Genomic DNA, 16,809 nt, shown 5'->3' on the forward strand with positions numbered 1-16,809 from the left:
AATGATACCCAGGCTCCTGAGTCAGAATCTGCATTCTAACAAGGTCACCAGCTGGTTCAGCAGCACATTACAAGGCATGGATGGCACTGCCCTGTGTCGCAGCAGCTCATTTGGAAGAACCAGTTAAAGGCAGGCAATGGCTGTAGCTAATTCGAATTTGGAGGCAGAACTGCTGGGCTAGGTGACCAAGGAGCCCCCTGACTGAAGCTGGTCAGTGCTCCAGGGAGCTTGGGTACCTACACTCTTAGATCAGAGGGAAGGAATTTAATGGCAGACTTACCACAGGATAAGCCGAGGGCATAAACCAGGACAGCTGCCCGATGTCCGGGCTGTGTGGCTGAACAAGGAGCTGTGAGTGAAAGGCACGTGCAAAAGGGGATGAAGTAGGGCCCAGGGGCAATCACCAGCGCCAGGAACTGGGGGAACTGAGGGGAGAGGACTGGTCAGCGGGGCTGTTTGCAGGTGAGATCCCGTCCGGGCTGCTGCAGGCCCCACCTCCCTGGCCCTCCACAAGCACTCCCCTGGCTCCGCAGGCCCGTCTGAGCAGCACTCTGCGCCCCCCAGAACTCCAGGCCGGTGAGCAGGACTGACAGGAAGGCAGCATGGGCAGGGCTGCACCCAAGGGTCTCTCCAGGGAGGTTTACATCGCTTTCCAGATGTTCCTTTAGGCTCACAATACACTTTGTAGAGAGTAGCATTAAAGTCATTTAATAGAGGGCAAAGTAAACATTACTTTAGAAATCAAAGAATTAATGCGCAATAACTTAGCCAAAACCCCTCCATTGGACAGCAGTGTGCCAGCGCTGGAGGCTTAGACGCTGGGAATTCAAAACATAGGACCTGTGCCGCACAGGGTCCTGCTGACCAGGGAGTGCGCGCCGGGTCTGCGGGCGTCCGAGGAAGCCCCTGACCTCCCCTCAAGCCCGGAACAGCCCTCGCCCTTCTCTGTTCTGCGTTTAAGCCGCGCGCTTTTGTGCTGGTCTCTCCAGAGCCCAGCGCTGACCTGCGCCCCTGAGCCCACGCCTGTGCTTCCCGCCCTGGGGCGCCATGCCCTTGCCCTCAGTGAGGAGCGGGTTCTTCTTAGCCTTCTTCTTTGCCCCCTCCCCACCCACTAATTACATCCCACCCCATGGGCTCTGCCTGTTGAAACCTTTCTCGGGTCCTGTGATGGGCTGAAGAAGACTCTCGCAGACCAGGGGCAGCCAGTTATTAAATCTCCAGAGTTTTGCAAGCTGGTTGTTAAACATAGCCACTGAAAAAATTAAGTTACAGAAACTTCCAATTCAATAAATTATTTTAACAATATACCCAGAACTCACCATATCCTAATTATTTGATGACATCTTACTGTTGTCTGTGCTCGTAAGCTTAAGTCAATTTTATATATATGGTATAAATGTTATATAATGATTTGCGAGAGCGTATGTCTCCCAACATTGTTGTTCAGTGACATCACATTGGGAACTTGAAACTGGCCATAGTGGGAGTGTTTACACCACAGAAATTGGCAAAGGCTACAAACCAGGGCTTGGTTTGTTGTTTTGTTGATGGTTTAGAATTAAGAAAACATTAATAATGCAGATTAAACCTAAACATGTGTCATGTCTGTAGCTGTCACATTGTGAAAAGCACAAAAACCAAGGAAATATTCTTCCAGAATTAAAAAACTATTGTCCAGTTCAGCAACGAAGTCACTCATGTCATTGACAGATGAGTAAAGTTAACAGATTCACCTTCATTGTTTAATGTTCTTCTTGTCAATGGAAACAAAAGTATCAGCCAACACTGGTGTTGGAACTGCACTCACTGGTCAACCGCAGGCTGACTAAGGATACAAGAGTTCAGCAAAAATCAATGACTGCCTTCTGTGTGAATCAACTGGCGAAATGGACTTTTCAATAAAAAGTAATTCTTATTGTAAATTGTGCAATGTACATCCTTTGTAGCAATGAAATGTTAATGAACCCGTGTATGTGTAAGCTTGGGGTTTTCCCAGTGCTGGCAGTACCTGCCTGGAGGCTGTCTACGCCCCCACTGCTGTTTCCTCAGGTTAGAAAATCGTCATCATTCCAAGCTGCGCCCCTCCAATCCCATACCCATATTACTACCAAAATAATCTTTCTAATATTTAAGTGCAATCGTGACACGCCCCTCGTTAAGACTGCCAGGGGCTCTCCAGGACCTTCTGATGAATGCAGCCCTAGAAGACCTTCCTTGTTGTGCCCTGTTCACACTTGCAGCCTCCTTTCTTACCAGATGCCAAACTGCCGCTATTCCCAGAATATGCTTTACTTATTCATGCCACTCGGCTTTTGCACGTGCCTTTCTCGGCCTGGGATGCCTTTCCCTGCCTCCTCCCTTCCCACCTCCTGCTAGTTCCCACCTAGCATGCAGGCCATGCTCCAACATCACCTCTTCCAGGAGCCTGTGCCACTTTAGCACTTGCTCTACCATGAGTTGTGCAGGTAGAGCTCTCTGGCTCCTCCACTCACCTGGAAGATGCTCTGAGCAGAGAGAGGTGCCCCCAGCACCTAGCAGCTGGCTTGGCACCCAGGAGATATTTAGTAAGTGCTTGTTGAATTGATAATCTAACTAATTGGTTGGTTTCAGGTATAGCCAATAGCAAATCACAAGATTTAGCAGGAGATATATACACATTTCATCTCTGAATTCAATTGCTCCTTTAAAAAAAAAATTGTTTAAGCTGTTGAAAAACTCAGCTGAGCATCGGTGTAAAACTCGGTGAGTCACTGACACTGTTTTCCACTATTTTCTGGGAGTCAACTATACACGGCCTGGGACTCTGCCTTAAACCACCCACTTTCTTTACGCAATAACCACACCATTCCTGAGAGTAGCGGCAGCTGTCATTTACTGGGCTCCCCTTAAGCTCTAAGCATGTATTAAGTGCCTTACATATATCATCCCATGTATCTGCAACAGCGCTGCAATGTGGGCGCTATTATCCCCACTTTACAGGCAAGGACACTGAGTGTCAGGAAAGTTAAAACACCTGTTTGAATCTGAACAGATGCTGAACAGCACAGCAGCAGTTCAAACAGGTGTTTGCCTCCGCCGAGCCCTTACCACTCAAAAACAAACGCAGGGTCTGAATCGGGCCCTGCCAGTGTCCGGAACACAGACCGGGCCGAAGGGCGCTGCAAAGGGGCGAGCACAGGCCCGGCCCGGCCGGGGGTCCCAGGCCCCGCGGATGGGCTCGCCCGTCTCTTGGCGAGACTGATAGGGGCCCAGTGAAAGACGTCAAGGCGTACCTGTGTCCTGCGTCCAAGGCCGCATCCCAGTGTCCGTGACCCCGTCCAGGCCCCCACCATGGACACCTTCCGAGAACGAGCAGGGGTCTCCCGCTCCTCTTTCTGCTCAGCTGCCACTGTCGCCTGTGTGCCGCCTTTGTTCACAGTTTGTTACCAAGCACCGGCTGCCCACTAGTGAGTCACCAGGGGCCCTTTCCCTCAGCGCCTCCCGCTCTCGGGCTTGTCAGCCCGCAGCCTCCTCAGCACCCCGTCCTCAAGGCCCTGGCCCGGGCACAGCCTGCAGGCGCTCAGCCGGATTAAGGGCCACAGATGGCAACGGGATTGCAGCTCAGCGGGGCTCTTACACTGACGTCCCTTTATCTCCTGGTCCAACAGGAGAAAGAGGCCCGTCAGGAACCAGGGGCAGGCCCGGAGCCGAGCCTTATTATATTAGCTCTGCAGTCCTCCCGCCCTTAGAGAGCCAGGCTTTGGACCTGTGCACACCGAGCAGAGGCCACGCAAAATCATAGCGAGGATGGGGACCTGGAGCTGCTGGTGGGGACGCAAGAGGACTGCAGTTGTGATCATTAAGCATACACGCACACAAAATAGTAATAACGCTAACAATAAAGAGGGCAGGAGGAAACTTCCGGACGTGATAGGTCTGTTCGTGGCATAGGTTGTGGTGGTGGTTTTACAGGTATATACTTATCTCCAAAGTCATCGAGTTGTATATATTAAATATGCACTGCTCTGCGTGTGTCAATAATACCTCAATAAAGTGAGTCGGGTTTTTTAAAGGAGAGATGTGGTTGAACAAAGAGGAAAAGAAATTCTTACACTCTCTGGTACCTGGGTTCAGAGAGGAGCCGGCAGAGAGGGGCAACAGCCAGCATTCGACCACAGCTCTGTAGAGGGAAGGGTGGAAAAACAGCAGCTCCAAAACAGAGAGGCATATTTTTAAAAGCAAAATATACATTGTACTTCATATATTGAACCAAAAAATAAAATAATGGCATGTGATGAAACCCAGGGCAGGTGAGGGCACGGTGAATGATGGTTCCATGTGCCACTAGTGGGAGTGCGGGTCAGTGCAACCTCTCGGAGGGCATTTGGGAATATTCAATGAAACTACAACTGCACAGCCTGGGCCGGGTGGCTCGGGTGTTTGGGGCGCCACCCTGTCATCCTGTGCACCAAAACCTGGCAGTTTCGATCCCTGGTATGGGAGGGAACCGGTCAATGTCTCTCTCTCACACGGATGGGTTATTTTTCTCTCTCTGTCTCCTTTCTATCTAAAATCAATAAACTTATCCTCAGGTGAGCATTAAAAAAAAAACTATAAATGCACCTATCGCTTGCAAACCCAATTGCGAGGAACTGAGCCCATGAACATTCTTGCAAAAGTTCACCCAAGCACATAAAAAAGGATGCTCTTTGCAGTAATTTGTGTAATAGCGAAAAACTGAAAGGCACCAAAGTGTCCACTCTTGGTGGGTAGAAAAATAAGTTGTGGTTCACACCCAGCGGTAAACCAACGGCACAGGTGTTCGAAGGGCGAAGGGATGCTGTGCACACGGGCGTTCGACGGCTGCCGAGGAAATCTTTCAAAAACAAAACTGTGGAACTGCCCTGCATGACTCCTCTTAGTGTAGGTATATCAAGTAGATATAAACATATTCTTTAAATATGCTTCTATTATATGTTATGTATTGGTACATATATTCTTTATCTAGAAGGAGTCACTAGAACTTAATAGTGGTGGCTTTGGGGAGAGAGTTTTGAGGAGTTATTTAGTCATTAGTTATTATTTAGTCAGGGAAATTATTGTCCATTTGGGGGCTTTTATCCTGTGTACCCTTGTGTTATGTTACCTTTTTATAAAACTGATAAGCCTTACATAATGTTTTACAAAATGTATCTTTTTCCTGCTTAAAGCTCCCTTTCCCTGTTAAAGCATGCGGCGCTGCTGGCCAGCGTTTTACAGTAACTGCAGCCTACCACCAGTGCTGTTTCTCCCCAATTTGTCTGCTTATCCGAGTCAAACTATAACTTGACAAAATGCAGATTCCCCATCACCGCCCCAGACCTGCTGGACGGAAATCTCGGGGGAGAGCCAGGGACATCTGCGTTTAGCCATACCCAGGCAATTTTTAGTAATTCGTTGAGACTAACCATGTATAATTGAAGAAGCCGAGTCCAAGAGGGAGAAAGTAAACTCCCTCATGCGGCTGGTTCACTGTAGGACAGAGAGCAACAAAATTTGGATTCCCCTCTGTAATAAATGCAAGGTTTCTTTAATTAAAGAGAAAAAGAGAGGGGGGGGAGGGAGAGAGTGCAACGCGGGAGTCTCTGGCATTCGGGCACAAGCCGGTCTGCTTCAGGTCACTCCCGCCTTCCCCTCTCGCTGTGAGTGTTAGCGCTCAGCAGTAACCCCCTCCTGTAGTCACCTAGGCCAAGAATTCACTCCTTCAAATTACAGCAAGGAAACTCATAAGTATTAAAAATGTTTAATTTGCGCATTTTGGCCCTGGTCAGTGTGCTGGGCAACTAAGGGTCGCAGGCTTGATTCCCGTCAAGAGTACTCGCCTGGGTTGCAGATTCGATCCCCCCGGTCGGGGAGCGCACAGGAGGCAACCAGTCAATGTTTCTCTCTCTCCCTCTCTGTCCCTCTCCCTCCTTCCCTTCTACTCTCTCTAAAAACCAATGAAAAAAATATCCTTGGGTATGGCTTAACAAAAATAAATAAATAAATAAATTTGCATGTTTTCAATAATTCAATTATTTCCATTTTAGAAGCCATGTTTATTCATAGCTGTATACAGTTCCAAATAGGATACCTAATCAAGTGGAATTCAACACTAAAACTGATTCCCAGTTATGCCCTTATCTTCTGCTGTATACCAAGGACACGTCCAATGTTTAAATTGCCATAAATCACAAATTAATTAAATCTAAAGCAATACAGTTTTATTTTTCTAAACAGAATCCAGGACCTCTCATACATTGCTGTTGAGAATGTAAAAATGGCACAGCTACCCCAGAAAACAGTTTGACAGCTTCTTAAAAAACTAAACATATTTTTACCAGTAATTGAACTCCTGGGCATTTATCCCAGAGACATGAAAACTTCTGTCTACACAAAATTTGTACATGATTGTCAGCTTTATTTACAGCAGTCCACTGTTAACAACCAAAATGTCCTACAGCGAGTGCCTGGTTAAACTAACTGTGTACATCATGCCATGGAGTCCTACCTGGCAACAGAATCCAGTGATCCATTTGTTGGTGCAACACTTGGATGGATCTCCAGGGCAGCGTGCTGGTTTCAAAAGCCAAATTCAAATGGTCATATACAGTGCGACTATTTATATAGCATTCTTGAAATGACGAAATTGTAGAGATGAAAAATAGATTAGTGGTTTCCGGAGGTTAGGGGTGATTGGAGGGTGGAATATTTGTGTCTCCACAGACTAAAAATGATACAGACACAAGGCCCAGAAAACACACAATGACATTAAAGATGTGCTTCTTTAGGCCTAGTCTTGCTGTCTTTTATAGAAACCCTGTGAGGTCAATACCTTTTTATTATTTTTTGAAGAAGATGATTAGAGCTCACAGAGGTTCACTGAATTGGCAAGTTCATGCATCCAAGAAGCAAATGCTCAAATCCATGGTGCAGCCCTAGAAGTGCCAGGGAGTGACTGGTGATGGCAGCTGGACCAGGAACACGCTCTCCAGTGAAGGTCTACAATGTGCCAAGGCTTTAAAAATAGTATATGATTCCTTATGCACACATATTAGGAAGTGGAGAGTATCATCCCCCTTCTACAGATAGGAAACTGATGCTCAGAAAAGTCAGATAATTTGCCCAAGGACATGTAGTTATAACAGATGGCAGAGTTAAGATTTGAACCCAAAACAGACCTCAAAAACCTGTGAACCAATTCAAGAGAGAGAAAAAAATAAAGGTCTCAGGTGCAGAAATGACTTTCAAAAAATGAATATATAATAATTTAAAAGACACCTATGAACCTAAACACACTTCAAAACCTGTGTTCCTGCTCAGCCAGCATGGCTCAGTGGTTGAGCATCAACCTAGGATCCAGGAGATCAAGGTTCGATTCCTGGTCAGGGCACAGCCTCTGGTTGCAGGCTTGATCCCCAGTGGGGGGCATGCAGGAGGCAGCCCATCAATGACTCTCTCATCATGGATGTTTCTAGCTCTCTCTCCCTTCCTCTCTCTGAAATCAAAAAATATATATTTCTTTAAAAAACCACCTGTGTTCCTTCCATCTGAAGAATCAATGCAAGGGAAATCCTTGGAGAGGTGTCTCTTTCTTGGGAGTGGGAGAGAGAGGGAAAGGATGAGTGAAAGAGCACAGAAAATCTGAAGCCAATGGGGAGAATGTGAAGAATCTCTCCCCGGCTGATGTGCCTCGGTGGTTAGAGTGCTGTCCTGAGCACCAAAAGGCAGCAGGTTCGATTCCTGGTTAAGGGCACGTACCTGAGTTGCAGGTTCAATCCCTGGCCCTGGTGGGGCACATGTGGTAGGAACTCTCACATCGATGTTTCTCTCTCTCTTTCTCCCTCCTTTCTTCCCTTCCACTCTCTAAAAATCAAGGGAAAAAATATCCTCAGATGAGGATTAATGAAAGCATAAAAAAGTAAAATTTATAAAAAATTTTAAAAAAAGAATCTCATGTCAGATGACCTCAATCTTTTCAGGAAAACAATATTCAAAGTAACCTGTATGGGAGGGAGAAACAAGCTGGCGGCGTAGGTAACAGCTGCACCCTCTGCCTCCCGCAACCACATCAAAATTACAACAAAACACAGAACCACCGTCACTCAGAGCCTCCTGAAATCTGGCTGAACAGAAGCCCCACAACCAGGGAGCTGAAGAAGTACCGAGACGGTAGGAGGGGCGGAGACGCGGGCGGGGCCCACACTCAGTGCTGTGGGTAAACCTGGGAGGGGTCCCAGCCCCACAGCAGGCCCCCAGCCCAGGGCTCCAGGGCCAGGAAGAGACGTCCCCACAACTCCGGGCTGTAAAACCAGCGGGACTATGGCTGAGTGTCCCGGAGGCTGCGGGAGCCCCGGCAGCTCCTCTAAAGGGCCCGGCACCGACTCACTCGGATGCTCCCTCTGAGCCCAGCGCCGGGAGCAGCCTGAAAGGACCTGGGACACTCGGGGAGGAACTAACCTGCCTGAAGTCGGGCGAGAGGCGGAGGGGCGGCTTCCTCCCAGGCAGAAGGGCTGGCGGAGAGCATGGCTCCTTTGGTGAGTCCTCCCTACACAGCCCGAAGGCAGGCGCCATGTTTGAATCGCCAGCACCTGACTCACACCTTTGGCCCCGCCCCGTGATTCCCGGAGGCCCCGCCCCTCCCCACCTGCAGCTCATCCAGGCCATTTCCAGGGGCTTTTCTGTGCAAGTGGCCTCTCGAGCCTCATGCTTAGGACTTTCCTAAAATCTCTCAAACAAGCAGCAGCTGCCCCATATGGCTTGATAAGTGGCCCCAGGCCTGGCACTAGTGGCAGCCTGCATTGGTTCATGGCTTGGCCTCTCCTGGACACCTCCAAGCCCAGCACAAGTAGCAGCCAACTATGGTTTACTGTGTAGCTCATGCCGGGTGGCCCTGGGCAAGGCACTGGCACAGGCTGACTTTGCACCTCCTGGGAGGCCCCAGGGACAGTGCATCTGGTGGTCAGACTCGACCACGCTGGATCACAACCCTACCACATCCACAAGGGACACACTCAAGGGGCGCATTTGGCGAACACCAAAGCTCCACTGAAGTAAATCCTGCTCCATAGGGGTGTCTCCAGCACAGCAGCTCTCTGGCTGTAGTTGCAGCTGGTACTCACAGCTGATTGGCCTGGGGGTCAATTCCTCCCAGTGACTCCAACAGCAACCAAGGCTCAGCTACAACAGGACAGTGCACACAGCCCACACAGGGGAGCACCTAGAAGGCCCAGCTCAGGGGACTGGGGAGCCTGAGCCACTGGACCCTAAAGGACACCTACTACACAAAGCCACTCTACCAATTCCAGGAGACATAGCAGCTCTACCTAATACATAGAAACAAACACCAGGAAGCAGCCAAAATGAGGAGGCAAAGAAACATGTCACAAAGGAAAGAACAGAAGAAATCTCTAAAAGAGGAACTAAATGAAATAGATCCAAGCAAGCTAACAGATACAGAGTTCAGAATAATGGTTATAAGGATGCTCAAGGACATTAGTAAGAGTATGACAGAAATAATTGAGAACATCGATGCTACATGAACTGAAATGAAGAATAATTTACAGGGAATCAACAGTAGAGTAGAAGATGCTGAGAATCAAATCAGCAATTTGGAACATGAAGAAACAAAAAACATCCAACCAGAAGAGCAAAAAGAAAAAAGAATCCAGATATATGAAGGTAGCATAAGCAGCCTCTGGGACAACTTCAAGAGGCTCAACATTCATATTATTGGGGTGCCAGAAGGGGAAGAAAGAGAGCAAGAAATTGAATTGTAAACCTATTTGAAAAAATAATTACAGAAAGCTTCCCCTACCTGGGGAAAGAAATAGACATACAAGTCCAGGAAGCACAGAGGGTCCCAAACAAGAGGAACCCAAAGAGGCCCACAGCAAGACACATCATAATTAAAATGCCAAAGGTTAAAGACAAAGAGAGAATCTTAAAAGCAGCAAGAGAAAAGCAGTTAGTTACCTACAAGGGAGCACCCATATGACTGTCAGCTGATCTTTCAACAGAAACTTTGCAGGCCATCAGGGAGTGGCAAGAAATATTCAAAGTGATGAAGAACATGGAACTACAACCAAGATTACTCTACCCAGCAAAGCTATCATTTAGAATTGAAGGTCAGATAAAGAGCTTCTCAGATAAGGAAAAGTTAAAGGAGTTCATCACCCCCAAACCAGCACTACAGGAAATGTTGAAGGGTCTTCTCTAACAAGCAGTTAATGAACAAAAGAATCTGATTAACTAAATAGATCCAGAGACATTGACGCATGTAACAGACGATCATATTTCAGAGGAAAGAGGAAAGGGGGGTAGAGGGTGGGAAGAGATTAACCAAAGAAGTTATATGCATAACCCATGGACACAGACAATGATGGGGTGAAGGCCTGGGGAAGGGGTGGGAGCAAAGTGGAGGGGGTCAATTGGGGGGGGGGAATGGGACACCTGTAATACTTTCAACAATAAAGATAAATTTAACACAATTTAAAAAACAAAAAAACAAAGTAACCTGTATGATGAGGTTCAGACTTTAAAATGGAGATTAATCAGTGAACTCATATGCATACATGCAAAGCCCATGGACAAACAGACAATGGTGTGGGGAAGGCGTGGGGAGGGGGCGGGAGCCAGGTGGAGGGAGTCAATGGGGGGAAAAGAAGGGGACATCTGTAAACTTTCAACAATAAAGATAAGTTTAAACAATGGGAACGATTTAGAGTGAACACTGGGAAGATGAGGTGGTGATGAATTTGAGAGCAATAATGAAGGCAGTGAGAGGGGCTGGGGAGGGGGTGGGATGGGGTGGAATGGGTCATTGGGGAGAAAAAGGGACATATGTAATATTAAAAAACAAACACAAAAAAGGAAAAATAATAATGAAGGCAGTGAGCAGCAGGCGGGCCCGAGGGCTGAGGCTGTGCAGAGGGTCAGAGAATCAGGAAGGCCAGAGGGAGGTCCAGGGAAGGAGAGGGTGCCTGGGACAGGCAGGGACAAATACCTAAGACTGGCTCAGTGTCTGATACTGCACTTCCTGTTGGTGGAGAGGGCAGGGATTTTTAAACCAGACACCCGGTTTTTTTGTCTGGAGGCATGGCATCTGCTTATGGAGAAGGGTGAGCAGGAAGGAGCTTTTGAAAACTGAGGAAGGAGGACTCTGCTAAATACCAAGAAAGGGCTGTTCCGGAGCCAGGCAGGGCTGGGCAAGGGACCAGAAAGGGCAGAGAGGGCAGGTCTGGGGGAGGGGGTCAGAGCCAACCGAGGCTGCCAGGTGAGCCAGAAGTGTCAGGACAGGGACTGGGACTTGCTGTTTTCCTTACCAGCCTCCGGGCTGCAGTTCCAAGTTCAGCCAGCCTTACCTGCCAGGAGCACAGTCCAACCCTGGAGTCATGAGGAGGAGGCTGGGGAAGGTCCTCACAGCCCGAGCAGGATCAGCGGCCTCAGGGCCAGATGCTGTAGATGCAGACACCTGTCCCCCCCATGTCAGTGTAGATGCAGACACCTGTCCCCTGCCCATGTCAGTGTAGATGCAGACACCTGTCCCCTGCCCATGTCAGTGTAGATGCAGACACCTGTCCCCTGCCCATGTCAGTGTAGATGCAGACACCTGTCCCCTGCCCATGTCAGCTTCAGCAGCTCTCCCTTCAGGTACAAAGAGCTCAGTGGTATGCTCTGGCCCAGGTGGGAAGGAAGACAAGTCTGAATTTCAGAGACAAAGCAGCCAGGAGCTGGGGCCAGAGCCCACGGAAGCCAGCTGTGCCGACAGGAGGAGCCAACGAGGGCCTGCAGGACTGCTGGAAATGGAGAGAGGGCAGGGCCGCCGAGGACACTGAGCTGCTGTGTCCTTTCTTCTTGAGGCAACATATTTTAGTTGCTGGTGAGGTGCTATAAAGAGACAAATGGCCCTGGCTGAACGACTCAGTTGGTTGGAGACTTGTCCCATACACCAAAGACTGTGGGTTCGATTCCTGGTCGGGACACATGCGGGAGGTAACCAATCAATGTTTCTCTCTCACACCGATGTTTCTCTTTCTCTCTCTTTCCCTTCCGCTCTCTTTAAAAAAAAATCAATAAACATAGCCTCAGGTGAGGATTAAAAAGAAAGACAGATGAACTCTTGAGTGCCTGAGCGAAGAAGGAAATGACAATTCCAGAAAGGTGGTTCCTCTCTGACGGCTCCTGTGCACTGAGAGGTGAGATTTGCCAGGCAGACCCTTTGTGGTTGCTCCTTCCGCACCCCAGGTTGCAGGAGACCCTGGACTTGCTCAGTAATAAAGGTGCCGACACTATCTTCCCACCGTTTCTCACCCATGTATTTCCCTTGGTTAATGAGCCGGCTTTAATGCATAAATGGCGTAGGATGGCATTGGGACACACTCACTCCTGCTGAAAGTGCTGCTGTTGGTCACTAGACGAGAAGGTGGCACTTTACCACCTCACCTTGCTGCACACAGCTCACACCCCAACCCAGACACTTTCCAGGCCTCCGGTGGCCTGCCGGTCTGGGGAGAAGTCCTGCCTCTCCTGGTCTCCCCTCTGCTCCTCCGTGGCCTCCATTCTGCCTGAGGTTTCCATTCGCATAGGCCTGGCCTGGAAGAACAAGACACAGGAAGCTGTCTCCACCATTCGTCACTCATGTATTCGTCTACCCCACCTCTCAGCGGCCACAGGAACTTAGAGGAGTTATAACCTCTCTGTTAAAATGGAATGACTGTGAGAATTAAATGGGCGAGACGTGGATATGAGTTCATCGTTATCATTTACTCAAAATTTTCTGAAGTCAACGGTGGCAGGCAAAGACCAGGGTAAGTGGGTCTGTGTTTAAACAGCTTAGTGCTGAAGAGGTCTGCAGCACTGCCCCTCTCTATCTACCTCTGTAGCTCATTACCTGTAAAAAAAAATCTTTTTAATTAAAAAACTTCTTTTAGAAATCTAGGAATTCTTTTTATTCTCTGGGTCATGAGCTCTATTTCAGTATGATTTCTTCCCCTGCACTAAACTGTTTATGGAAACGTGGGAAGGAAGGCAGAGTGAAAGAAGGAGTGGTGTTCATTGTCTGGGATGTCTGCTCTTGCCCTCGAGTTGTTGGAAAGAAAGGCTAATTTCTAAGAGCAGCGAACCACAGGGCAGTCCCAAGTCCGGCGGTGCAGACCCAGCGCGCCGCGTCCGACCTGTGATGCTGCCGCCTGCTGGCCACGACTGGAACTACAGCAAACCTCACGAAATCGCCGCAGTTCCGAGGGAGACCTTGAGGCTGCTGGGCGCGGGGCTCTGCCTAATTAAGGGGACTGCGTCTTAGGAATTAACGAGAAAAACCACATCCTTCAGGAGGCAGCACGCAGTGGTGACTAGGGCCATAGTGAGTTTCAACTCCAGGCTCGGCCACTGAGAATCTGGGCGACCTGGCCAGTTACTTCACCCCTCTGGCGAATTTCCCGTCCCCCGGGAGTCTTAACCCCGCCGCCCGCACGGCCAGGGGGCGGCGCGAGACGCGGGACGGGGCGGGACCTGCGGCGGGCGCCGCGCATCACGCAGGTGGGGGAGCGTTTTCAGTGACTTTCCCTTGCTGAACTTCATGGTTCCTTCTCCAGTTCAAAAGAGGAGGCCCCTTGTTCAAAACGCAGAAAAAGGTATAAAAGTACTAAAATATATACATCTTTTCCCTTTAAAATATTTTACTTATAAAATGTAATAGGAGTAACAGCAAAAAAATGGTTTTTTTGGTGCTATAATTTCATGTTATTAATATTTGGTGTCAAAATTTCATATAATAAAATTTAATACTTCATTGATGTGGTATCTTGGTTGATTATAATATCTTTTCTGTCTTATTTCACAAATTCATTTGTCACATCATCAAAATTTATAGTTTTCACAACTTCTAAAAATCAATTTTTAATTGACATTGAAAGTGCCATCAGCTGCTCTTGGCAAATGCAAGATGACAAATAATTTTTGATAATTTTAAATTTTGATAAGGATCTTTCTGCTGATGTAACTGTTACTGGAGCTAAGACTATTTTATCAGCTATGATAACATAAGGATAAATTTCTTATAAATTATATCAGAATATAAATTTTAATACATCTAGGTTGATAATTCTTAATGAACAATTTTTCTAAAAAGATTTAACTCTTTATACAATTCAGTTTTATATAAGTTTTGTAATTTTAAATGTAAACTTATGCAATGGTACTTTAATATTTGCTCTAACATTTCCTGTAACTTGTGCAAGTTGGACAAAAAACTGAAAGTGACTTCATGATTTGTGTATAATCAAAACACCTACTTATGCATTACAAAGAAAAATTAATTTTGAAATTGTGTTCCTTGTTAAGAATCGGTTCACTTAAAGCTTCATATGGAAATAGTGATCTTTTTGTTGAATTTGACAATCTTTCATCTTAATTTCTATTTCTAAGCCTATGGATATTTGCTTTGTCATGTTGCATCAGTTTTCAAAATTGGATATTTTAAATGCTTTGAAGAACTCTGATAGTTCCCTGATGTGCTTTATTGCAGTGTCTATTTCGTCTTTATTTTGTAATAAGAGTACAATTCTGTAGCTAAGAGCAATATTGCCTGAGGGTGGGCAGTTTCTGTCCTTGAGTTTAGGCCAGAGAGTTCATATTTGTGCAGAAGCCCCAGGGGTGGTCTCTGGGGGCTGATAGGAAGGCACCTCCCACGGGGGGCCCAGAGCTTCCCTCATGCAGAGGCCTCTCTCTCCTGGGCCATGGCCACTCTTGCCAGCACTGCTGCTTCTACCACTGTAGCAGTAGTCATTCAAACTTGGGTACTTTCTATAGTGCAGAAAGCACTATTATTAATTATACTGGGCAATAGATGTAAACTGGACCCATCCTCTACAACCTGGGACATCTGGTCAAACTACCTCTCAAACACTAAAGGCTCTGAGTTCCTTGACCACTCACTTTGAGAGACCTTTACATCTGCTTCCAACCAGCCATTCAGAGCTGTGAACACACTTAGGAGCTACTCCATGTCGGAAATTTAAACTACAATATTTCACCCAGTTCTTGTCTGTATCCCTCTTGCAAGCCTTCACGTGCATTGACAACCATCCTCAGTCCTGATGAACAGGAAGCCCGGGTCCCTGTGTGAATTTTGCCCCAATCTATTTGTCTTTCACCAGCCTCACTGTCCTTCCTGCCCAGCCCGGACCCTGAAGTTCTTACCCTGATCCTCTCAGGAACACCTTCAACTTCAGCATGCCCAGGACACCCCAGCTCCCAGATACAGCCCTCCAAATGTCTCTGTCTCTCTACTTGCTTCACAGGGATTCTAGAGAAATGTCCACGGTTATACCATTTTGGTTCTATGCCTTTCAATTCAACTGAGGACCACTCAAGAATCCTCAAACCCCCATTTATTCGGCACTCTCAAACATCTGCCCTTGGATCTGTGAGCTGCAGGACTGTTTGGGGTGGGGAGAAATCTAGTGCCTTAGCTAGTTTCCCCAGGGGGTTTTGTTTCTGTGAATTTTTTTGTTGTTGTTGATAAATCTCTGCCCTTGAGCTCAGGTCTGGATGTCTGATTTTCTCTTTGCTTGCCTCTTGCAGCCCTGTCCCATCTCCCTCCCAGGGCTGCAGGCCTCTGGAACAGTGGGTAAGTTCTGCTTCCAGGTCCTGACACCCCAGCCTGCCGAGTGCAGAGCGAACCAAGCGTGTGGATCCGATGTCACTTTGTGTATGTAGGTGTGTTCCTTCACAAACTGATCCTGGGGGGATGGACCCCATGTCTGCCTGTCACACCCTTGCTTGGGAGACCTTGCTTGAGCGCTTGGTGACGGAGCGACCTCCTGGCACGCGCCTGCCTTTGAGGGGACGGTCTGTGACTTCCTTATTGTTCCCGCTGAGCCCAGGGGAAGTCCTGCTCCGGGCCCTGCTCCGCACAGGCTGACAGTCACCAGGCACACGTGGCTTACAGGAAAGAGCTCGCTGCAAGGGGACGAGAGGGGGAGGCCTGGGTCTGGGTCTGAGGCCTTACCCAGTTTTATGACTTAGCAGCCTCAGAAATGGGCTTCTTCCTTATTTACCTTGGATTGCTTGTCCCTCAAGCATCAGCTGCAGTGTGAACTGCCTCCGGCTTGAGAAGGAAGCTGACTTTCTTCCCTGTGTAGTTATCTTCCAAGTCAGAGGGCCACACCTTGGAGTGTGGTGGCACCTCCCCCTGCCCTCTTCTCAGCCCCGCAGCAAGGCCGGGTAGGAAAGTCTGATGCAGCCACGTCAACCTTTGTCTGGGAATTAATCCTGCTGGGTTTGGGCAAGAAGGGCAATGAAACTTACCCTCAGAAGCAAAGTGCCCTCGTTTGGGAATCTGCTCAAGGAACAGGATAAAGGAGCTGTTGAAAATTCAGTCACCAGATTATATCTTAACCTCTGCTTTCTAGAAGCAAGAGCATCTTCTCGGGGCTACTGGAGGGGCTCAGAATGCCTCTGGAGTTAGGGACATGAGACAGATCCTGCCTTGGCAAAGAAACACCTCTCTCAGCTGCACTTTTGCCTTCTGAGGGGCTCATAATCCTGCTATCTGCAGACAATGACTTTTCTCTGTCTGGTGATGCCAGAATATCCTTCTGTCACCCAATAACACCATAAGGAGCCTTTTAAAATTTAGCTGAGAATGGAGATGGAGATAGAGGTGGAGGTGGAGATGGAGGTAGAGATAGAAATGGATTCTTCCTAAAGCTGTGAAGGGGAAGAGACCAGAAAAGACCAGTAAGGGGATGCTGTCTTCTCTCCACCACAGGGCCTGGACAAATCTTCTACAGTAAATGAATTGCAAAT

This window comes from Miniopterus schreibersii, assembly GCF_964146895.1.
Source record: "Miniopterus schreibersii genome assembly, chromosome: 14".
Lineage (NCBI taxonomy): Eukaryota > Metazoa > Chordata > Mammalia > Chiroptera > Miniopteridae > Miniopterus > Miniopterus schreibersii.